Source organism: Leopardus geoffroyi, chromosome A1, assembly GCF_018350155.1.
Source record: "Leopardus geoffroyi isolate Oge1 chromosome A1, O.geoffroyi_Oge1_pat1.0, whole genome shotgun sequence".
Lineage (NCBI taxonomy): Eukaryota > Metazoa > Chordata > Mammalia > Carnivora > Felidae > Leopardus > Leopardus geoffroyi.
In genome coordinates, this window is record NC_059326.1 from 146,669,648 (window position 1) to 146,695,128 (window position 25,481).

Below are 25,481 nucleotides of genomic sequence, written 5' to 3' on the forward strand. Positions count from 1 at the left end.
GAAAGATATAAGCCCATGATTTTGTAGAATGTCCCTTACTTTTGGTCATCTCTTGTTTCCTTATGATTAGAGTCAGGGAATGCTTTGGGGGAGAAATCTCACAGAAGTGATGTGTCCTTCTCAGGGCATCATGTCAGGAGGGAGACACTGCACTTTTGAAAAACTATGTATGGCCATAGTTTTGTCTTGTCTTGTCGTGTTTTGTTTTCTTATCACCCTATACTCTGTAACTTCCTCCTTCTTCATACTTTAGATATCCATCTTACTACTCTGTATTTAGTCAGAATATTTCCTCTAAACTCCAGACCTATAAATATAATTGCTTATTTGACAATTTACTTAAAATGCTTTACATACTTAAAATATCTGAGATCAAATTCGTGATCTTCTGCTAAGGACTATTATGGTGTTTCCCATCTCAGCTAATGGCTTTACCATCCAATCAAATTCTAAAAGTGATCCTTAATGTTTCCTTCCTCTTTATCTCCCCAATTCAAATCCATCATCAAGTTATATCAATTGTGCCTCTTAAATGTCTCAAATCATAGCTTATTTGCTTCATTTTTGATTGTTAAGATTGTGGTAAAAGACTTCCACCAAGTCTACCTGGCAAAATTTATTACCTGGTCTCCCTACATTCATGCTGACACCTTGCAGACTTTCCCCATATTGAAAATAGGGTGATATTTTTGAAATGTTATTCTAGTCAAGTCACTCCAAATTCTTTCCCCCATACTGCCCCAACCCCCCCTCTAATTGCTTCTTGTTTTTCTTAGGATAAAGACTAGAACATTTAAATCTCTTAAAGCTCTACATGGTCAGACCTCTGCATGCCTCACTGCCCCATCTCAAGTCATCATCTCCCTCAATTTATGCCTCTCAGGTATACTAGTCTTAAGTCCCTAAAGCAATACTGAACACGTGGCCTTTACCTACGCTTCATCTAAACCAGACATCTTCCACTCAGTTAGTTAATTCCCATTCATGCTTTAGATCTCAGATTCAAAGAAGCCCTTTCTGAGAATCTCAGTCTAGGTCAGATTCTCCTATAACATGTCTTTATAAAACACATTCCTTTTTAGGAGAGTACTTATCTCCACTTGTAATTTTTCATTATTCATTGTGATTATTGGAACAGTATCTATCTTTCCAAGTAATGTATAAACAGCATAAGGGCAAGAATTGCATTTGATTTTATTCGCTTTCCTATCCCACCACCCACAGCACTTAGCACAACACCTAGTATGGTAAAGAGTGGTTATCTGCATGTTTGTAAGTGATTCAGTAACATAAGCTGTTAAGGTTTGCTGTACAATTCAATGGAATAAGCAATGAAATAGACATACACTGAGACAATCTTTTAGGAGTTAAACTGCTTCCTTAAGAAAAGCAATGTGCTTTTGTGACTTATGGGTCACCAAACCTGAAATATATATTGGGGTGTGCCATCACACAACCACAAACTTTGTCTTTTAATCATGACTATTGAGTGTTTCTTTTTTTTTTTTTTTTTAAGTTTATTTATTTATTTTAAGGGAGATAGAGAAAGCATGTGGGTGGGGCAGAGAGAGAGGGAGAGAATCCCAACAGTGCGAGCAGGCCAGCAAGGCTTGATCTCAGAAGCCCATACCCATGTGATCATGACCTGAGTTGAAATCAAGAGTCAGACCTTAACCACTGAACCACCCAGTGTCCCAAGCATTGCTTATAATTTTTCTTAGAGTTCCTGAAATATGCTAAACTTATTATTCATTTGAATTCCTCAGAAAAAAAAATGTTGTCTTCAAATAAGTTCATAAACTAATGTTTAAGTTGTCAACAAAAGTGAACAAAGCACGGATGATATTTTTATATCTACAGTTTTTTCAGAGAAGTGAATGGCTTTCTCTTTTCTCAGCCTCAGTCATGCTCTGTGATGGTTAATTGTATGTGTCAACTTAACTGGGCTTCCTAGCAAATAGCTGATAAAACATTATTTTCAGGTGTGTCTGTGAGGGTGTTTTGGAAGAGATTAGCATTTGAATCGCTAGGCTAAGTAAAGAAGGTCCAGCCAATGTGGTTAGGCATCATCCAATCTTTTTAGGACCTAAAACTAAAAAGCAGAGGAAGGGAAAATTCTCTCTTCTTGAGTTGAGACATCCCTTATCTCCTGTCCTCAGACATTGGGGCCCCTTGTTCTATAGCCTTTGGACTCTGGGACTTAGCAACTCCCCTCCCTGCTGTTCTCAACCCTTTGGCCTCTAGAACCACTTAGACCATCAGCTCCCTGGGTTCTCAGGCCTTCAAAGTCAGACTGAATGACACCACCACCTTTCCTGGGTTTCCAGCTTACAGAGAGCAATTTTTGTGTCTTATTGACCTCCAGAACAGCATGAGTCAGTTCCTACATATATATGTCCTAGTGGTTTTATTTCTCTAGAGAACTCTAATACATGCCAATCTCTGCATTAACAAGACAGCCCAATGGTATTAACTTCCACAGATTCTCTCAACACAGCATCCGTCAAACATACACATTAATTTGATTACAATTTTCTTTTGGCTAAACCTGTTTCTCTTTGATGTGTGCAGATCTTCAGTGAACGTGTACATTATTATTTTGCTGTCATGAAATGTTGTTATCATAAGATGAAGCTAGGGTCAAGACTTGCTGAGAAAAGAGAATAGAAAAGTTATTATGTGCTGTTCATAAATGTTTAGAGCAGTGCTTTTGTTTGGAGACACCATCTATCCTAATTGCATATAGGAATGAATAGTGTTAACTCACCTCAAGGAACTTACACAGTTGTGTTTAAAATCAGTCTTGGTGAATCACATAGTTTTTGCAATTAGAAATTGTGTTCACTATTTAGAGTAGTACTACAACAAACTCTTACATACAATTAGTCCAGAGGGTGGATCTAAGAAATGTTCAATATTTATGTATCTGAGATTTTTGTAAATTTCATATAATTTGAGTTTTCATAATGATTGTGCAATGCTTTTTAATTCAGTAACAAAACCATGCAGTTTTTTAAAGGGCCCATGTGCAAATCCTTTTCAAAACTTAAACTTCATCTTTCGCTTCCACTTACAATTTAGTAAGTCCTAAGTTTGTCATTCCTACCTAATGATGAGGACAGCCCAGATAACTTACACAGTTCGGGTATTTAAAACTAATCAGAGTTCTGAAGATTTAAGAAAGCTCAGTGGACTACAATCTAGGAGGTAATTAGCCATTTTCAGGAAACGAGATCTGTGGCTACTTTAATGTCTACTGCGCAATGGGAAGAGAAATCTGTCACAGAAGGGAGTAACAAAAAAACAGCTGCAGGTGATCTGGTTGAACAGTTTAAGATCTCAAGGAGTCCAAACCCAGAGCAAGTCTCCACCTACCCACCAACTCTTTCCCCTGGGCTTCCCTGAGTGCACTGGGTAAACTGCTGAAGGCTGGAGTCAGGCCAGGAGAATGAAGAGAAATGCCTCTGGGGATCTCCAGGCCCTCCTTGAGAGCAAGGTAGTATCTCTGAAGGTTGGGAGCCTGGCAGGAGGGTGAAAGCTCTTCAAGACTGCTAAGGCCTGCACTAAATGCATCATCTCAGCCTTCTCAAGGCTAGGGCCAGACACAGAAGGCGAATCACAGCCCTAGAGAGCAAAGGGAACTCTTTAGAATCCTGAAAATCTGACTTTCACAAGCTGTAAAGCAAAGAGATAAATCCCACATTCAAAGAACTGGAGACTGGGCTCTAGTGTACAAAGAGCTCTGGAATTATGTAACTGCTCAGATCTGAGGTCCTACCTAAGGGAAGGTCCTGATTCCTCCATCAAGTCACTTGAATCCAATGGTGAACTAAATAACTAAAACTGTAACAAAGCCAAGACCCAGCTGATCTGTAGAGAAGATTGACTCAGTGTTTATATTGGTGCCATGATGGCAATAGTGCATGCCTTATTCTAGAGGCAAATATTCTTCTTGTGCAGTTTCTTGTGCACACAATACTGGGCACACAACTTGGGTTAGGCCAAGTGGTAAAAATATTGGGGCCACAGTCAAGAGGAGAAATCAGATGGTCAACAGAATCAGATGCAGAGACAGCCAAATGTAAGATATATCACATAGGGACTTTAGTATTGCTGTGATAAATATACTGAAGAATCTAGTGGAAAGACAATAATATTTTATTTAGTTTGTCCTGGTTTTGGCATTGTATCATATAAATGATAAATAGTAGGTGACTTACTATTTCTGTTTAAAGTTATGGTTCTGTGATTTATTTACACTGTTGCATGTAACTATAAATTGTCCCCCCCCCCCCAGTGGTGTACAGGGTATCATTGTAAGACTATACTGTAATTAATTTTTCCATTTGATTGTCAGCATACATTTCAGTTTCTAAGTTTTTAGTACTACAGAGATTGTCATGACGCATGTTCTTGTATAGATCTCCCAGTATACACACTCAAGAATTTCTTTACAGACGATACTTATGAGTAGAATTTTACTAGCCCGTGCATTTTCCCCCACAGTACTTAAACCAGCAGTCTCTATTTCTATATATTGTCACCAACACCAAATGTTGTCAAACTTTCTAATTTTAGCCAATTGGTGGATTTTAGGTTCCCACTATGGGATTTTAAAATCCCATCATGATATTGAGCTGCATTTCTCTATTTTCTCTTGGGAATCTTTTTGAATGCTCATGGACCATTTGTGTTCTCTCTTTTGTGAGAAATTTAATTTTTTTATTAATTCATAGGAATGATTCCTATATTCTGCAAACAGATCTTTCTGTCATTTATACGTGTTATAGATATTCTCTATATATTCTAAACTCCACAATGCATTGCTATTACTTTTGCTTTAAACATTTCATTGTCTTAACATGTGAGAAATGAGAAAAAACATATTTTATATTCACCATTCCTGACAGTCCTCATTCCTTTGTACAGATCCAGATTTTATTTTGATATCATTTTCCTTCTGTCTGAAGAACTTCCTGTAACATATTTGTTTTGTTTTGGGTCTACTGATAATGAATTCTCTCAACATTTATTTGTCTGAAAACAGTCTTTATTTAACCTTGCTTTTTGAAATATATTTTCACTGGATGTAGAATTAATTCTATGTTGATAGTTCTTTCTTCCAGGACTTTACAGGTTATAGCCGCTTTGTTTACTGGCTTGCATAGTTTCTGACAAGAAGTCTGCTTATCTTTATACCTCTGTCTATGATGTGTTTTTTTGTTTGTTTGTTTGTTTTTGGTTTTTGTTTTTGTTTAGTTTTGTTTTTTTGCCTTTTAGCAGTTTAGAGAAGTGTGTCTGTCTTATGGAATTTGTGGTTTCTGCTGGGAAATCTGTGATCCTTTATATTGCTTTTCTGCCATATGTCATTCTCTCTAGATTCTTTGAACGTTTTCTCTTTCTCATTGATTATCAGCATTTGATTATGAGATCCCTTGATTGGATTTTCCTTGTTTTTCCTGCTTGGAGGTAATTAGATTCTTTGATCTGTGGGATTATAGTTTCAACACATTTGAAAAATGTTATATTTATTTCTTAAAATATTTTTTTGGGGGCACCTGGGTGGCGCAGTCGGTTAAGCGTCCGACTTCAACCAGGTCACGATCTCGCGGTCCGTGAGTTCGAGCCCCGCGTCGGGCTCTGGGCTGATGGCTCAGAGCCTGGAGCCTGTTTCCGATTCTGTGTCTCCCTCTCTCTCTGCCCCTCCCCCATTCATGCTCTGTCTCTCTCTGTCCCAAAAATAAATAAACGTTGAAAAAATATATATATATTTTTTTGTTCTGTTTTCTCCCCTTCGCCTGGAACTGTAATTCTCTGTACATTTGACCTATTGATAGTGTCCCAGCTCAGTGAGATTATTTTAGCTCTTCCTGTCTGCTTCACTTAGGATGCTTTCCATTACTACCAGTTCAAGCTTGCTGAGATTTTCTTCTACAGTATCTAATCAACCATTAATCCCGCCCATGATTTTTTTTTTTTAATTTCTAATACTCCAGTTTTCATCTGTAGGCAGGCTAGTTGAGAATTTTTATAACTTCTTTTTCTCTCATCCTCATGTTCACATTTCCTTCACCTTGTTGAATCTGAAAGTGTATTGATGATGCTGTTTTAATGGCCTGGTTTGTATGTTAATTCCATCATCTCCATTACATATGTGTTTGTGCCCATAATTAATTTTCTCCTAGCTTTTAATAATATTTCTCTGCTTCTTTTCATGACTGGTAAATTTTGATTGGGTAGCAGTTGTTATGAAATTTACATCACTGTTTGCTAGATTTTGTTGTTTCCCTTTAAGGAGCATTTTTCTGGCATGCAGTCAAGATGCTGGAAATTGGCTGAATCCTTTCTTGTCTTGCTTTTAAGCTTTGTTAGGGCATGTCTAGAGCAACCTTTAGTGTAGGGCTAATGTAGCCCCAGGACTAAGGCAATACTCTTCAAGGACTGTACCCAAGTCTCTGTGTACTACAAGATCATTCTCCTCTAATTGGTAAAAACTAGAAATGTTCCCAGCCTTGTGTGAGCTCAGGCAGCTCTTTAGCTTACTGCTTCCTAGAGATTCTTTCCCTGTCTTGTTTTCCTGAATAGTTGTGTAGACTCAGACCAAGACTCCAGGGGACCCCTCTATCGATCTCTAGAGAGTTCACTCACTCTCTGCATCTCTCTCTCTCTCTCTCTCTCTCTCTCTCTCTCTTTTTCTCTCTCTCCCCCTCTCCCTCTCACTTTCTCTCTTCTTCTCCCTCTCTCTGTGTGCATTTCCTTCCTCTGGTACTCTGTCCCATGAATTTTAACTTTCTTGGCGTTACTAAACTCTGATCTCTCTACCTCAAGTCAGTAAAACCAGTGTTCTTTGTACATTTCACACTGTCCTGTTCTGTGGCCTGTAAACTACCTCCAGGCAATAAGTCCCCCACTTTGTGCCCTTCTATGAGATAATGATCCTGTGACTTTTGTTGTCCAAGGTCTTATAATTATTGTTTCACATATTTTGTTAGGTCTTCTAATTGTTTTAGAGAAAGGGATTTATCTGGTTCCTGTTTCTCCATCATCACCAGAAACACAAGTCTGTTATTGTCTTCTGACAGTTGAAACCAGCATAAAAATTTTAGTGAGTGGGTAGATGCTACATGCGGAGAATGACTGGAGTTTCCTTCTTCAGCTGTGCTTGGCCAGAACCCCGAACCTTGCACCTCATCAGCCGCTCATAGCCATGCCCTCACTTGACTACCATGTCTTATGCTCAAATTCTCACAAAGTCCCCAGCAGTCCAATACCAGGCAGCTGCCACCTCTTCTCATGTACCTGGTATGATGACCACAACCTCCTTGCAGGTGCCCCAAAACCACTACCAGGACCCCAGTACCGAAAATGTAGATAAAGTTGCTTCAGAATATAAATAAAGCTGACCCTAATAGTGGGAAAGCAGGCTGACTGCAATGGGATGTGTGCAACACCTAGTTAATGTGTGAATCTGTTACTGCTGCAGTCGTAAAACTATCTACTGATAGTTTGTTTGACTTCCTTGAGACGCGTTATCTAAATAAGCAGATAAAATCCATTTTAAAGATGGATGATTGTGTCATGAACTTATGCAAGACACGGGTTCAAAATCTGGCATCACGTATGTCTCTGACAAGCACACGCTGGGAGGCAGTGACAGTAGAGGTAAAGCCTCCATGAGGCCTCCTTACAGGCCATGGGAAGAACTCCTCACGGTGAGTAATGCAGTGTACTCACACGTGCCACCTGCACGCGTCACCAAAATATGCACCTCTGCTTTCTTCCTACATTTGCACCATTCCATTCAATAAAGTATTTTGGTATTAAAAAGTAAAAGGTACTCAGGGCGCCTTGGGTGGCTCAGTCATTAAGCATCTGACTTTGGCTCAGGTCATGATCTCATAGTTTGTGAGTACGAGCCCTACATTGGGTGAGGTCAAGCCCTGCTTTGGGTGAGCATGAGCTCCACTTCAGGTGAACCTGAACCCTGCTTCAGGTGAGTCCCATTTCTCTTTTCTCTCTCTCTCTCTCTCTCTCTCTCCTTCTCTCCCACTCTGCCCCTCCTGGAATTTTCTCTCTCTGTCTCTGACCGTCACTCACTTGCACCCCCCTCTCTCAAAATATATAAATAAACAAACAAATGGACTAACTAATTAACTTATCTATTAAAAAATGTTAAATTAGTAGCAAAGGTTAAAAACTTTTATATAGTAGTTGGTTATTAGCAGGGAAAATTTTCATGTGTATATCCTGATTTCTAACCTGACTTTTTTTTTTCTCAATAAACTAAATAAAATTATTTCAGACTTTCCCTGACAGTAAAACCCTTTGAGGTCAATTTTAAGGGCTAGGTTTTGAGCGCCTGGATGGCTCAGTTGGTTGAGCATCTGACTTGGGTTCAGGTCATGATGTCATGGTTTGTGGGTCTGAGCCCCATGTCAAGCTTTGCACTGACACCACAAAGCCTGCTTCAGATTCTCTGTCTCTCTCCCTCTCCCTCTCTCTCTCTCTCAAAAATAAATAAAAACATTAAAAAAGTTATTTAAAAAAAGGACTAGGTTTTTTTCCTCTTTAGTATTTTAAATATATAAAATTTTAAGCTATTTCTGGATATTTTGGACTTTTGTTAAATACAAATGATTTTTCTCAAGTACATTTTCTTTGTGTTCCTTATTAGATTCCTCCACACTTTATTTCATTATCCTGAATGTTTAACCTACTAAATTCACACACTAAATGATAATTTGCTTTCTAAGAACTTGCTAGATAGGCAAGAAGACTTTGAGCCTAATAATAGGTCATTCTTGGAAACAGGAAGAAAACTGTGCCAACATTAAACAGTCCCAAACACCAAAGGTTCAAGTTGGTTTGAAACAAAAACCACAAATTTTGATTGAATCTAAACTTGGCAGTGTAAGACTCGCATGGATTGTTTCTGGTATTGTATAGAGGAGATACATACACAGTCTAACAAAGGGAGACGGGGAAACCAGTTTAAACTAGCAGAACATTCAGGAAAGGATTAAAAACTCAGATCTGGTGTAGCGAATACGGATCTGGAGCTCCCGAGTCTCATGGTCTGTCACTAACAGACCTGGAGTAGGTTAACAGAGGATAAATGCTTTTGGAGAAATCAACTAACTTTTCTGAAATGAATGAATGGCAGATAGCACTATGCCAGGAACACATTCCTCAGAGAGAAAGTCCAAAACTAAGAAATGAGAGATCAAAAGGTAGAGTTTAAACATGAAAAAATTAATTTCAAAATTCCCATTGTCTTAATTTATATGATATGGTTAACTGGGCTCACCTGGGTGTCAGGAGTCTAGGGAAAGCAAAAATATATTTGTGAAGTGTTTTCAAGTCACTGAACAGAGACAGTGGAAATATACATTAAAATATTTTACCTTTAAAGTGTAACTAAAAAAAAGAAATTATTGCATGGTTGAAAACTAGTTTTTCATTGCCAGTGAATCTCATGGAATACCACTATTGAGTTTGCTAGCACTTCACTGAGTTTTTTGAAGGGGCTCACAGATTTAAAAACATAGACCATAACATTTTTTAAACCTTTTTTTTTTTGGTATTGTGAAATGTAATGAAGAAAAGTATGAAACATAAAACTAATGAGCGATTATAAGACAAAATATCATATCTTATATCGGTAAAGAAATAGAAGTGTCATTGGGGCGCCTGGGTGGCTCAGTCGGTTGAGCGTCTGACTTCAGCTCAGGTCATGATCTCACAGCTCTGTGAGTTCGAGCCCCGCATTGGGCTCTGTGCTGATGGCTTGGAGCCTGGAGCCTGCTTCAAATTCTGTGTCTCCCTCTCTCTCTCTGCCCCTAACCCACTCACATTCTGTCTCTGTCTCCCTCAAAAAAATAAATAAACATTAAAAAAAATTTAGAAGGGTCAGCAACACATGAGCCCTTCCCAAGACCCATGACATATTGAGTTATTCATTAAAATGATCCCAGGGGCACCTGGGTGTCTCAGTCAGTTAAACGTCCACTTCTTGATCTTGGCTCAGGTCATGATCTCACAGTTTGTGAGTTTGAGCCCCGCATCAGACTCTGTCCTGATGGCATAGAGCCTTCTTGGAATTCTGTCTCTCCTTCTCTCTGCCCCTCCCCCATTTGTGTTCTCACTCTCAAAACCAATAAATAAACGTAATAATAATAATAAAATAATCCCATAGTGTTTTTGGAGGATAAGGACATAGTAAATCATATCTTCAGAAATTAATATTCTAAGTAAATGCCATATTCCAGACAAATTTGAACAGTCCTGGTAAATTCAAACCAACAACCAGCCAAGATTTATATTTGGTTTGAGTGAAACATTTCAAGACAAAAGTTAGAGATAATGAATATAGTCAGCATCCAACAGAAAATTCTGTTTTGCCCTAGTGGTGCCTTGCTTCACCATGTTTACATTGTTCAGATTTGAGACTGAACATCTCTTTGGGGCATCTCTTTGGAGTCTGAAAAGCTCATTCCCTGAAAGAGAAAACAGGCAAATATTGCAACATCTACAGGCACAATGTGTGCAGGAGTGGGTTACTCTTGGCCTGAGCTGGCATTCATTTTCTGGGATAAAGGAAGAACTTGTCTTCCTCACACACAATTTACTCCACGGTTTTGCTTCTGTCTTTCCCAGGACCCAGTGCTTCCTCTCGATTGGAAACTGTTTCTGGCCGCATGTATGTGGTAAGTTTTGCACAACTAGAGATTCTCCATAAATGGACTCCAAGACAGTTTCTTTTCAAAAGGGGCCAGGTACCTATTCTATCTTATACCTTCCCTCCTCTCCCTTTCATCAGCCTTCCTAAATATGTTTTAAGATGGGCATGAGTTTTTGAGATCTTGCATACTGGTTTCATTAAGCTTTTGATGAGAATAATGCCATGGCTGGGTGCACTTGCCAGGTGAGTAAATGGAATCTCTCTCTGTATAGCTTTATCAAGAGAAACAGAAAGAATGAATGGAGTTCTACTTGTGTAGAACTTGCCAACAGATTCTGAGCTTCTCATGTCTTGGAACTTTTTCTTGTCCCAGCAAAACATGTATCAGAAGCTTCTTGACTAGTACAAAATTGACTTGCATACCAGATTCTTGTATCCTTACTCTGTTATCTGATCAACTGCTGTTCAGCTTCCTTATCAAGGTGTTTTCCTCACTACTTTGCCTGGCCCTCTAGCTTACTGCATCCTGCCCATCTTCTGGTCTCTACCCACTTGCCTGGGCTTGTGATTTGTGAGGCAACCTGACTCCAACGTGGGTCCTGGAGCTAGGGGTTATGGCACCGCCTGTGGTTAACTGCTGGCACTATGTGTCTTACGTCTCAGCAAACCGCTGGCTTGTGATACCTAACCTTTGCCTTTGTTAGAGTCCCTAGCCAGCTTCTGAAGTCACCTCCTCTCCCAAACACTCAGTGTTGCCTCGCTTTTCTAAGGGCCTGTGCTTCTTTGTCCTATGACACATTCTGCTCTGGAACCAGGCAGACACCATCACCAGCCCTTATTTAATGCACTCTGCATTGCTATTGCCTATTCAATTCTTTGTTTCTCCAACCATACTATAAGGGGTGATTGAAGACGAGTGCTATTTTTGCATCCCTAGGATCTAGGACTGTGCCTACAATTTAACAGACATATAGGCACCTTTATTGACAAAGGCTTTTAACCTGGACCAGGATGACTCAAGTGATATAGAGTCTAATTCTGGTTCTCTTACTGTGTAATACTGTAATCTTAGGCAAATGATTTGATATTTTTGGTCCTCGGTGTTTTCATTTGCAAAGCAAGGATAATTGTTGGGATGACTTCTAAGATTGCTTTCAGCTTCAAAGTTCTTCAACTCTAATACTCAGAACCTTGATTATGAAATCTTCCAAAATGGTAGGACTCAATTTTCACCCTAAAAGAGGTATCTGGATAGTTCTCACCATTATTCAAAACTGATTTTCAGAGAAAAGTGATTTTTAAAGTAAATGATCCATATTTTCCTTTCTCACACCCATTATAATGTTTAGCAGATCAGGCCTTCAATTTTAGGATGAATATAAGAGATGAATCGCCACCTAGTGGACATGTCCCTAGGCAGTGCCCTCCCCTCTGGAACAAGAGGGAGCTTTGTTCTCTCTCTGTAGCCCATGGGTCTTACCCATAGTTTCTCCTTCGTCCACCTGATGCACATCTCAACTTTGTCATTGCTTCTGCTACTAAAAAATCACAGTAATATTCATCTTGGTAAGGGAAAACATGTTTATTTTGACCACGTTTGATTTCATTTTTACCTAGTTGTGTTTCACATTCACAGTGCAGTAGGCATTTTAAGGAGAAAAAGATAAGGTCCAGCAAACTTAGACTGGGTCTTTTTAGCCTCTTATCAATCTGGTTTGAAAACAATCCTTGAGCATTCAGAGACGCCTTGGCTAGACAGACAGAAAAGGGATAGTAGAGTTCACATGTCTCCCAAGCACAACTGTCTAGAGAGCCCAGCCTTTCATCCAGTTCCTCACCAAATGTTCAGAGTTTTACAATTTTCCTAGTTTAAAGGAAAACCATTTAGACGCTAATCTAGGGCTTTGGATTAGTAGTTATTTCCGTGTAAAGTGGAATCTTCGCCTGGATAATGTTTTTACTGAGCTTAAGGAAATCTAAGAGACCTCTACTTAAAATGAACAAAAGGATATGATTGTGGTAGGTTTTCTTTCTCCAATGTGGAAAAAAATGTCCCTATGTTCTGTCAGTGGAAGTTCAAAGAAGCTTAGGAGAAGATATTCTGGGTTAATGAATGAAATATCAAGAGGATTGCTGCAAATCTTCAGCCCAACTTCTGATGCCTCTAAGGTACTTTATTATTCTAGTGCAAGAATTTATTCATTTAACCAGCACTAATGATTCCTTCCAGCAACCCCAGACTGGCCAGCTATTCCTTTAGTAATTGCAACACTGAGGCACTATATTTCTCCAGCCTTCTCCACAATCATTTATTTTTTTCCTTTTTCATCAGTTTTTCTCTGCTACTAAGTACCTCTAGCCAGCTCACAACATTCTGATATTTTAATTTCTGTTTGCTACCCTTCCAACCCAGTGCAAAATTTCTTCACTTCTCTACAGACTTTTAATTAGTCTTTCTCTGAAATCTCTTACTATGTCTAAAAAAACTTTTGAAATTCTCTGAACCTAAAAATAACTCTATTGATCCTAATATCTATTCACACAAGTTCTCTCCAACCCTCCCTCCTTCCTCCCTTCCTTTTTTCCTTCCTTCCAAGAAAGTTGTTCAGAGCAGTTCCAACTAAAATACTAATACACTCTCCCTGAGTTCTATAGACATATTTCCCAGTGCCAGTTCTGTAGAGCCTCAGTCCTAACTAAATCATTCAAAGGATTCTGTCAAGATTTCTAGGCCATACTCTTGTATCTCTGCTCTTGAACAGACTTTATAGGCTTGCTCTTCTTACCTGTACCTTCTGGAAGCTGGTATGTAGGTCGATGCAAACAGCCAAGTAAGAAGGACCCATTGGGGAAAAAATGAAATTATACACCTAGAGCTAGCCTTGATCATGCTTCCCCTGACCCCAAGGAAAATATTCTGTCATACAGAAGCTGTCCTTGTCCTCCAGTACATTCATACCCTTAGCAAAATCTCTACAGAGACCATGAAGACTAATTTCAAATTAACGTACTAATCAATAAGCATATAATAAATATCTATCTATGTACATTAGACTATCTTCAGTGTTGAGTAGAAAATAGAAATAAATATAAGGCACAATTCGTGTATTCTCAGAGCTCACATTGTTTGGCAAAACTTACATTTAAATATTTACAAGAAACAGATAAGCAGGCATGTCATAAATCACATCTAATTTTTCTATAGAAATAATGGTGGAATGAAAGCTTGTGTTGTTGACCAAGGACTTGATGCTAAACCCTTTATAGAATTAACCACGAGCATCACATTGAATTGAGTTTAATAGTACTTCTGTATGGTATAAATGTTTCTAAAAGGTTCATCAAGAGCTCAAACATAGTATAGTCAGTGCAAACAGTGAACAGACAAAAACAAATATGTCCATATCTTAACCCCTGGAACGTATGAATGTGACCTTATTTAGAAAAAAGGGTCTTTGAACATGTAATTAAGTTAATGGTTTTAAAATGAGATTATCCTGGTTTACCCTGATAATCTCATGACAAGTGTCTTTTTAAGAGACAGAGGAAGAGACACAGACACAAAGGAAAAGGTCATGTGAAGACACAAGCAGATATTTGAATTTTGTAGCCATAAACCAAGGAACCACTAGAATCATAAGAATTTGGGAGGGACAAGGGATGTTCTCCACTAGAGATTTCAGAGGGAGAGTGGCATTGCCAACACCTTGACTTCTGGGTGTAGACTTCTAGTCCGTAACTAGGAAGATAAGTTTCTGTTGTTCTAAACTATTATGTTTATATTAACTGGTTATGGCAGCCACAAGATACAAATACACATGGTGATTAGTTACATGAGGTCTTTTTTTTTTTTTTTTTAATTTTTTTTTTGGATGTCTATTTATTTTTGAGAGAGACAGAGACAGAATGTGAGTGGGTTAGGGGCAGAGAGAGAGGGAGACACAGAATCCGAAGCAGGCTCCAGGCTCCGAGCTGTCAGCACAGAGCCCAACGCGGGGCTTGAACTCATGAGCTGTGAGATCATGACCTGAGCCGAAGTCGGACACTCAACCGACTGAACCACCCAGGCACCCCTACATGAGATCTTTTTGATGGTCTCATCTTACTTACCATAGTTTCTTGCCTTACTTTTCCTGTAATAAATCAGAAATTAAAGGTAGAGCCATATAGGATTAATTAAATTCAGCAGAGTTTCTACATAGAGTGTGATAGCAGCTTTGAAGAGATGTCTGGGGATGAAAATAAGATTTAGAGACATTTATCCCTGTGTACCTGCTTTGCTCTCACCTTTCCATTTATTCAAAGTTTTAGGTAACACATTAAGGAATTAGGGAATAAGCTTTGGTTCATCTGTTGTCTTCAAACCAAAGTCTGTCTGGCTTCTTGAGGCAAACCCAATTAAAAACTTGTACTGTTTTTCTTACATGTAGCACAGTTCAGAAACAAAATGACAAATCTTTAGAATATCCAAACCAATCCTTTGGGGCACCTTGATCTACTCCAGTGTTACTTGATCGTTTTAGAATCCTTAAAGCTATGCTTGGATTTTATGGCCAAATCACTGTCAAAACTTGATCCTGAATATGCATAATTAAAAGTGTTTGTATTTTAGCCATAAGACTGACTCATTACCAGGTAGTAATTGTTTGTAATCATTAGTCATCTCAGAGGAAACCTAAGGTATGACTTTGAATTAATGAAATTGATTCCTAAACAATTCTGGGTACATAGTAGGCACTCAGTAAATATTTGTTCAATGCATGAATTTATTTGGCTAAGAAAGCGTGTGACTTCAGGTAGCCCTCTGATCAGGATGTGGGTAATTAAAATAAATAAATTAAGGCTGAAGATATCTATAGAAAGTCAGAGATGGGCATAAAATAAAGCCCATTGTATTTCTTTATGCAGAAGAAACAGCTGCAAGTCCCTGGAGAGGCTGGAAGAGTGATGCTACCTGGAGTTAAACCAGAGACAGGATTGGGACTGGAAGGTGCACTCTCTGTCTTGACGGAGCAGCCACTACTCAGCTCGAGCAAATTATCACCATGCAGAAATTTGAGACTAATCTGCCTTTCATTTCATATTTTCAAGAGAAGCCAGAAATATAGATGAGAACACTTGCCATTTTAAAAGTTGGCAATGAACTCACTCTTTTAAAAAACGCTCTGTGGTGGCCAAACAAAACACATCTGCTGGCCAGATAGGCCTAGAGTCTTCCAGTCTGGGTCTGTACTTCTTAGTATCTTTTCCTTTCTTTACTTCCCTTGGACTTCTCTCTACTTCCTCTTTCTTTCTCTCTCTCCTTTCAGCCTCTTCAATCACTGATTGTCTAGAAACTAGTTTCTGGGATAAAAGTTGTGAAGGGCAGAAAAACTGGAGATTTGTATGTATTCTGAATGTCAGAGCAAGGCTTACTTCTGTTTTCAGTCAGAAAACAGACAGGGAGGCAAATAAATGGGCTTTGGATGTCATAGATGCTGGGTTTAGTCCATAATCTAACAAATATCTAATCACTGAAACATTATTTAACTTCTTCGGTTCTTAGTTGCACCATCTACAAAAAGGGAATAATTGCACTAATATCCACTGCACCACCATTGTGAAATCAAATGAGACAATAGTTTTAAATGAACCTTATTGATATAAAGGACTGTAAAGTTATTAATTGTACAATAGTTATTAATAATAAGAGGTTTATTGGTGTGCTGCATGCTTGTTATCGTATGAGAGTTATAATTCACAGAGCACCAGAAATGTGCATAGCCAGAAGTCAAATAGCCATAAATCAAACATGCCATAGTGAATTCTACAAGATAGGATATAAATTATGTGGTAAAGACTAAAAGTGCTATAAAATTTCAGAGAAGAAGATTGATGACGACTGCAGTAATAAGAGAAAGAGTCTTAGAAGTAGTGAGACTTACACCAGACCTTAAAGGCTACAAACGATAGTGATAGTGTTACTGGATTGTTTCAGGTGTCAAAACAGATTTAACTTTGGAATTACATTTTTTATGATCTCTGGCCTATGGAAGCACCAAACAGGTTTAGTTATTGGTTTCCCAAACTTTATTCATTCATTCATTCATTCATTCATTCACCTGATATGGGTTGACATCTCTGTGTGTCAGGTACTTTAATAGGTGCTAGAGATACACGGTCTATGACCTCAGGGAGCTTACCATCAAGATGTTAAGTTTGGGAAATGCTAGGTTAATTGAGATAAAACCTTCTTGGGTAGGGCTAATGTATGTAGGTGTGTGTGTATATATATGTGCATTTAGCTGAAGGATTTCCAGATCTTTCAATATCCTTGAGTCTGGAGATCTAGGGAGAATAGGGTATGGAGACTTCTTTTACAGATTAGCAATAGGAACTATTGTTTAAATTTAGAGATACTGCACCTGAGGGGCGCCTGGGTGGCTCAGTCAGTTAAGCAACCGACTTCGGCTCAGGTCATGGTCTCCCAGTTGGTGAGTTTGAGCCCTGCGTTGGGCTCTGTGCTGACAGCTCAGAGCCTGGAGCCTGCTTCAGATTCTGTTTCCTTCCCTCTCTGCCCCTCCCCTGCTTGCACTCTGTCTCTTGCAAAAATAAATAAACATTTAGAGATATTGCACCTGACAAATTGGCTAGGGGTTGAAGACAAAATATTATGCATTTCATTTGAAAATGTAAATATTGACTGTTCAAACAAAAATTTCTCTTATGTTTCCTGACTTTGTCAGACACCATATATAATAATGGTAGCCAATTTGTGGATTACAGAGATATTGGAGGGTATCTATGGCTCATCTAGTCTCAGTAGTTAGTAGGGCTTCTACATATATATGACCACTGTGATTAAGAAAATATAAAACCATTTAAAGCTGTTCAGTTATGTTGTTATTACATACTTTATCGATGTCTGTCATTTATAGAATGTCTATCATGTAGTTGTGTTCATATTTTTTTTTATTTTAAGAAAGGATTCTCAGATATACATTATAATACCGACTTACCTTTAAATTTTGACCGTAACTATTTTGCTCTAATGTTTTCTCCTTAAACTGGAACTTCTTCAAAGTTAAGAAAACAATTATATTTACCATAGCATTAGAAAGAGTAAAATACTTAGGAATTAATATAGCCAAGAAGGTGAAGGACTCGTGCAATAAAAATGACAAAACATTGCTGAAATAATTAAAGAAGACACAGAAGATTTAATATTGTTACAGTGGTCGTGCTAGCCAAAGTGATCTGTAGATTTAATGCAACTTCTCTCAAAATCCCAATGATGGTTTTTACAGAAAGAGAAAAATCTCAAGGAACCTAGAATAGCCAAAAAATACTGAAAAAGAACAAAGCTGGAGAACTCATACTTTCTGATTTCAAAGCTTACCACAAGGCTATAGTAATCAAAACAGTGTGGTACTGACAGAAAGACAGACATTTCACTCTGTAAAGTGCATGGAATAGTCGACACTATTGAGACAGAAAGTGAAATGATGGTTGCCAGGGGCTGAGGGGACAGGGGAATGAGGAGTTAGTGTTTAATGGCTATTGAATTTCATTTTTTCAATATGAAAAGAGCTCTGGAGATGGGTGGTGGTGATGTTTGCACAACAGTACGAATGTACTGAGTATCACTGGGCTGTACACTTAAAAATGGTTATTTAAAATAGTGTACTTTATGTTATCTGCACTTTGCCACGATCCAAAAACTGGGGAGAAAAGGTAAAAATGATTTTTCAAACATTATGGTAGAACATTGACTTCGTAGTTGTTAAAGACTTCAGCCTATACCACTTAACTTTCTGTTCTTTCTCACCCTTTACTCTTCACCACTGTTTTTGTTTTGCCTCACTTCAGGGCTTCTGGCGCCAAAAAAAGTTAGTGTTTGAAGCTCTTGAAAAGCGGGTGCATTTATTGGCAGCCCTTTTATACGTAGTGACAGTGTTTTACTTCCCCATTGCCATCCCCAGTCTGAACCTGCATTGAAGGGATTTATGACCAACGAACACCTAGTAGTCAGGGCCTCCTCTTTGCCTCGGGACACTCACCACCTGTGAGAGGCTCCCCCAAAGATTGCTCAACCTTCTGGGAACCATTTCACTTCTCCTGAAGGTTTGTCACTTTCCACCCCCACCACCTCAATGTATACATGTCAGCTATTCCACCGGGAGTCTACAATAGTTTTCTCATCTAAATGGGCCTTCATTCTAAACAAATCAAAGATGGAAGGGTTACATGAGGGAACCGGATCCTAAAATGTGCACTGATTAGAACGCTTCATATCCAGAAGCTCACGACCTCTCCTGTCTCTGACTCCCCCTGAAATAATAACCAGTGACTCAGATCAGAGTGTCTCAGGGGCTGACGTTCCTTTTGGTTCATCGGAGGGCTGCATTCAGCTTAGACTAACTCCCCAAAGCCAGGAAATATTCTCTTAACAGATGAAGTGTTCTGTTGACACCAGAAAAAATGCAAAGCAATGCGGTATCTATTCATCAGCCACCAGAGCACCTAAGGCAAGTGGGTTCTTTACAAAACCTATTTGATGAGAATTGCCTGATCAACCATAGGAGAGATAAAGTAGGATAAGTGAACATTCCTTAGAAGTATCTCTTGCAGTTCAGCTGATGTATAATTGTGTTTCTGAGCTACCCAAACCAAATCAATAACGGTCTTCATTTATTACGTTCTTACAGTTGATCAGGTTCAGAGCTGAGCAACTCCATAGTCCTTTTTCTTTTCTGATGCTAGTATGAAATAGCATAAAAGCAACTAACTGGCCAAGATAGAGTGATATATCCCTTTTGCTCCTCTTCTCCCTAGATAAATCGGTGAGAAATTGCATTTTCTTATGTTCAACCTACTTGATAATAAAGATCCAAATCCAAATGTCACACAATATAAATAATAGACTAATTATTTGGCATCCACTATAAACTAAAATATTAGAACGCATGAGATATGACTGTCATTTCATTTAATCGTCGCTTCTTTCTTAGTTTCCTTGGTAATTTAAAGTGTTCACATCATAAGAATGAAGGCATGTAAGAGTTACGCTTGTGACCAAGGTAGAATGAGAGTCTAGATCTATCCCCTTACCAGAAATTACTGGAAAATTGGACAAAGTGTATTAAACAATGGCTTTAAAGTACCTGGAAGTCAGGTGAGAAAACATAAGAGATACCTGACAGGAAATAAACAAGGTGAGCCACACCGTTGTCCCAATTTACTGCCAAGAAAGTTTCCAGGCCATAGTGCCATATGTCCAAGCCATGGATGAACTGAAGCTCTCAGTCACTGCTGGTGGTCATATAAAGGGCTCAGTGACTTTGGACAATTTAACAGTTTCTTTAAGAAGTTAAACATACACATGCCATGAGATCCAGTCCTTTCACTCTTATTTGCCCAATAGAATGAAAGCATATGTCCTTAGATTTGTATGTGACTACTCATAGCATCTTTATTTGCAATGGCTAAAAAACTGGACACCAACCAAATGTCCATCAAGAGATGAATGGATAACACACTGATAAAATGCATACAACAGAATTCTACTCAACAATTAAAAGGAATAATCTGTTGATACTTACAACAGCATGGATAAATCTCAGAGAAAGAAGCCAGACTAAATACAGTACATACTCCCCTTATATAGAATTCTGGAAAACCCATATTTTTTTATTTAACTTTTTAAACGTGTATTTGTTTATTTTTGAGAGAGGGACAGAAGAGAGAGACACAGAATCTGACGCAGGCTCTAGGCTGTGAGCTGTCAGCACAGAGCCCAACACAGTGCTGGAACCCACAAACCATGAGATCATGACCTGAGCCAAAGTCAGATGCTTAAGCCACTGAGCCACCCAGGCGCCCTGAAAATATATAGTAATCTATAGATTACTGATAGAAAGAATATCAGTGGTTGGCTGTGAGTGGGGGGCAGAGGTGGAGGAGGGGCAGATGACACAAGGAATATTTTGGAGATGATGAATATGTTCATTGTTTTTCCTGGGGCAGTGGTGTCACAGGTGTATGCATATGTCAAAAGTAGCCAAAAACATTGTACACTTTTAATATGTGAAGTTTATTGTGTGTCACTTTAAAGTATATTTTAAATATTTGCTATTGTGGTAAAAGATACATGATGGAAAATTTACCATTTTGATCATTTTTAACTGTACAGTTCAGTGACATTAAGTACGTTCATGTTGTTTGTCGCAACCATCACCAGAATTTTTTTCATCTTCCAACTCTGGGCGTATTATTATGTGTCACTCATATCTCAATAAAGATGCTGGGGGGAGAAGAGGAGCAGGAGAAGGAGAAGCCACCACAAAGTGACAATTTTTTTTTTTAGCTAGAGGGGCTCCTGGATGGCTCAGTTATTTGAGCCTCCAACTTCAGCTCAGGTCATGATCTCACAGTTGGTGAGTTCCAACCCCACATAAGGCTCACTGCTGTCAGCCTGTTAGCCTGCAGCCTGCTTCGGATCCTCTGTCCCTTCTCTGTGCTCCTCCCCAGCTTGTGCTCGCCCAAAAATAAATAAATAGCAAATAGTTTATGAGACACTAGCCTAATTATTTGTCATGTATAAGAGCTGATTGCACCTCAGGGCCTTGGGCAAAGCCTCCTGTGCATCTGACATCCTCTAGTCCTCCCAAGAATCCTGTGAGGTGTAAACAGTGTTACAATACCTATTTTACACATGAATGGACCCAGGAATTCTTTTTGGGGAGAAGAATGAATGAAGTTACTTTTCTAAGTTTGTTTAGCCAGGAAACCGGTGAAGCCATGTTTCAAACCCAGGCAGTCCCTTGCTATCTCAGCTCCCTGTGTCCGTGGCTCATTTTTCAATGATGACAAAATAGGTGCACTAATGATTTTACTTCGTTGTGAGGACTGAGAAGGAAACAAAAGTATCTAAAAACCTAAACCAGCCCGTGTTCTTTCTCATCATTCATTTTCACCTAATAAGTTTCAGGATATGTAGGTGTCAAGCCCTGCTCCAGAAACTGGGATACAAGTACAAACTTGGCCCCTGTGAAGTCTCATGGAGTCCATGAATTGTAGCAATTCGGGGATACATGTAACAGTGCAAGGGCACACAATTTACAGTAGGTATTTTGACAGGCAGCTGGAGCAGGGGTTGGGGTGTAAGCAGGGGAGTCACTTCAGAGAATCTTCAGGGACTACTGTACATTTAATCCACGTCTTGAAATGTTGGTCCTTTTTTTCTAGATAAACAAAGGTGGGAGACAGGGAGAGAAGTTTGCAAGTTACAGAAATGAAAAATATGAAGGCAAGAAGATGTTCTAAAAGAGCAGATGTTTTCAAAGGTAGAAGCCACAGGGGAATTAACTTTTAAGATGATTTGTTGTAAGGAAAATCATCAGTATTTGAGTTGGAACTTTCTGGAATGTGCAGTGTTCATTACGAGCTCGTCAGGCTATCGTAATTTCCAGAAATAATTAAAACTGAAACACGTTGTGCTTTGTGGCCAAGAGGTAACAAGAATAGATGAACTTGAGGAGGCTCTCTGTGATATACACTTCAGGTCATGATGTGTGACCTAGGATTGCTAAGTGCATGGTATCTCTAAGTGCTATATCAGTAACATGAAAACACTTGGAGTCAGGACTAGATTTTACATGGCAACAAGACTGCCTCAAAGCTATTTTAACAAATGAACTGATGTTCATTAAACATGCTTTACAAACTTTAGACTTTCATGAAAATGCCACAAAACCGGTTTTCAAAATCCCAATTTCTCTTTATTTAAGGAAATGGAGCACTTGAAATGCCAAAACTTTTACTGATCAGTTTCCCCTTCCGGAGTCCTATTCTTATGAAATCACTGCCTTGCTCTTGTTGGAAAATTTTAGGTTTGTATTTTTTAGTACCGTATAAACAGGGGTTTCCCAGTTATCTTCTCAAATGATTGCAATTTTTGTTTTTATAGATTATTGACCCAATTTGTAAACATTGCGTTAACTTTAGAGAGACCTCCAAAGACAGTTTTTTTTTTTTTTTAAGGCCAGAATTTCCTCAAGATTTTGAGGTTTCAGTTTGTGTTTATTATGACTACCTCTGAGACTGATAGGAGTCTGAGAACATGGGTAACGTTATTACAAAATGTCCCACTGAACTTATTTCAAGAACATTACTATCTGTGAGGGCTAATACCCAAGGCTGATGCTATCATGTTGTTAAGTTTGAAGCATGGTGGGGGGAGGAGGGGGAGGTAAAAGGAAGCATTTAATGGAATAAAAGCAATGAAACAAAACACCAATTGATTTCTCTGTGTTCTTGCGTAAAACGGAATGAGGTTGAAGACAAATTATCAAAATAAAAATATGTCCCCAGAACTGAATTTATCAGAATGTCCGGGATGGCAAGGATTTACAGAGCACTTTTCTAAGTCCGAGGCCACACAAATGTGGTAAGTAGTTTTGCCACACACTTCCCCCTCCCTCCCTTTTTTTTTTTTTTTTTTTTTTTTTTTTTGAGGAGGGTGGGAGCAGGGCAGTTCTTATTCTGTTCAGCTTCAGTTTAATAAAGAAGAAAGAAAATAGTAGTAATAAATGGGCCCCTATCTAAATAGTAACAACTTCCTGGGAAAGTTACAATATTCTTTGGAAATTCAGTTGCAGCCTATCATGGGAATATATGATTATATAGAGACATAGAAGGTATGTGGTACATGGAAAAGTAGCAGTGGAGGAATCAGTTATATTTTGGCTGCTTGAGGTACTGTCCTTCCTCTCTGAATTTTACTTTTCTCTTCTGTGAAACTAGAATAATAATACCTCCTTTTCAAAGTTATCATGAAGATATGCTTGGCCTACATTCGGTGCTCAATGATTGGTGGCTATTATGACTATTATTTTTGTTGTTGTCATTATTATTTTTATTACTAGTATAATCATATTTGGAAAATCAAATAGAGAAATTCAGAGTTCATCTGAGATTATGGTATCTTTTGGACCAATATACCCTGGAAGCAAAATATTTTGGTTTCCATAACAGGGGGATAGTATACTGATTAGATTTGTCACCAAAATAGAAGTTAAAAATTAATGCCAGCACTGTGCATTTACTTTAACCAACGACAACATCCTTTTTAAAATTTAACGGTGGTTGTCCTATTCAATTTAGAAACTACTATTGGCTGCAAACTTTTTGAGTGTAACTTTACCCAGCATTTTAGGTTAAAATTGTTCTAAAACTCTTATTTCAAGATGGCTACCAGCACTGCCCCATGCCAGCCACGGGCAGCCAAGGGAGTCCAGCACCCCCAGGGATCTTCGCCTGAGGCCACAAGTCCTCCTGCACTTTTACTGATTACAACTTGGGATATAGTAGATAGTGTAATGTTTTGTTTATATTAATTAATACAGCAATAGGTATGGGTAGGGAAACTTCTAAATCAGTAAAGAATGCTTGCTATAAGACTGTTCCGTTTCCGGGGCACCTGGGTGGCTCCATCCGTTAAATGTACAACTTCAGCTCAGGTTCAAGCCCGCATGGGGCTCTGTGCTGACAACTCAGAGCTTGGAGCCTGCTTCCTGCTCTGTGTCTCCCGCTCTCTCTGCCCCTCCCCCGCTCACACTCTTTCTCTCTCTCTCTCTCTCTCTCTCTCTCAAAAATAAATAAAACATTAAAAAATTTTTTAAAAGACTATTCCATTTCCTATGGAACATAGTTGCACAAAAGGAAAAAAATTGACTTTTCAAGGAAGTGGAAAACTTTTGAGAATATTAAACTATAAATCCCGGGGTGTTTTTAGAAAAGTATCTCTTAGATGTGTGGAGACAAAATTCAGTTTTGCAATTGCTAGTATTATGACGTGTGTTTTAGAACAACTGGCAGATAATTGCAGGATGTTTTTGCGAATCATTTAAATATAAAATGTTGACACTATTTTTCTTAAAGCTGCAGAGCTGATATATGTATAGCCTACTGATAAAATAATACTTTCTGATTGTTTTCTTCTTACAGATTAATTATCTCAATCATCACTTAACTATATCCCCCAATTTAAGTGCAATTTTAATTTGAAGTGAACCCTTCAAAAAAAATGAATCCCTAAATATCAAGTGTTTTAAACAAACTAAATTTAAATCCTATATCTAATCTTTCTTTCATTAAAAAAAAAAAGTTTCTAGTCATTTAAGTCAAAATTGGACCTTCCAAATGGAGTTGCTGTGTACCTATTTCCATCCTTAAACCACACATTTGGCTCACAAATCAAGTAATTATGTGTACAAAGGGATCTGGGAAGTGCAATCACTTCACTGGCACATGTAAGTAAAATATGGATGCTCAATTTCCATCGTAATGCATGCAAATGATAGACCCACACACACAGGCATTATAACTGCCCCTACGCACAGCCTGTCACTTTGGCTTTTGAATTTAAAGAGGTATCCTATTCCTCTGAGCATGTTGAACAACATTCAGCAGAATTCTCTCCAATTCTATTTTTGTTTAAATCTCTTATGTTCATTTCTAAGTAAGCAAATATTGAATGTGGGTGCTTAACATTTTTTTTTTTTTATCTTTTGCCTGAGAATGTTGATATATTACTGTATTTCATTTTATAGTAAAACTGGCGTATTATCTCCCTTGGGTTCTATAATCCTTGTAGGGCTTCAGATTTACTAAAAGGATGTCCTAACCTTCTTGACACTCCCTGTCCTCATCTGAGAAATGGTACACATTCATGGCTGCCATGGACAGAACAGAGGCTGTCCACCGTGTAGTGCGAAAGATGCTTACACAACTCTACACAATAGCTCAGCTCTATCAGTTA

General features: G+C 38.5%; 1 protein-coding gene across 1 annotated transcript in view; it reads left to right on the top strand.

Annotated features, from left to right (window-relative positions):
• Positions 1–25,481, top strand: part of XRCC4 (X-ray repair cross complementing 4) — a 316,828-nt gene that overhangs the window by 278,131 nt on the left and 13,216 nt on the right. The window contains exons 9-11 of the transcript XR_006716996.1: positions 10,657–10,706; positions 21,908–22,005; positions 23,033–23,108. The gene's annotated coding sequence lies outside the window, so the exon portion shown is untranslated. The remainder of the gene's footprint in view (positions 1–10,656; positions 10,707–21,907; positions 22,006–23,032; positions 23,109–25,481) is intronic.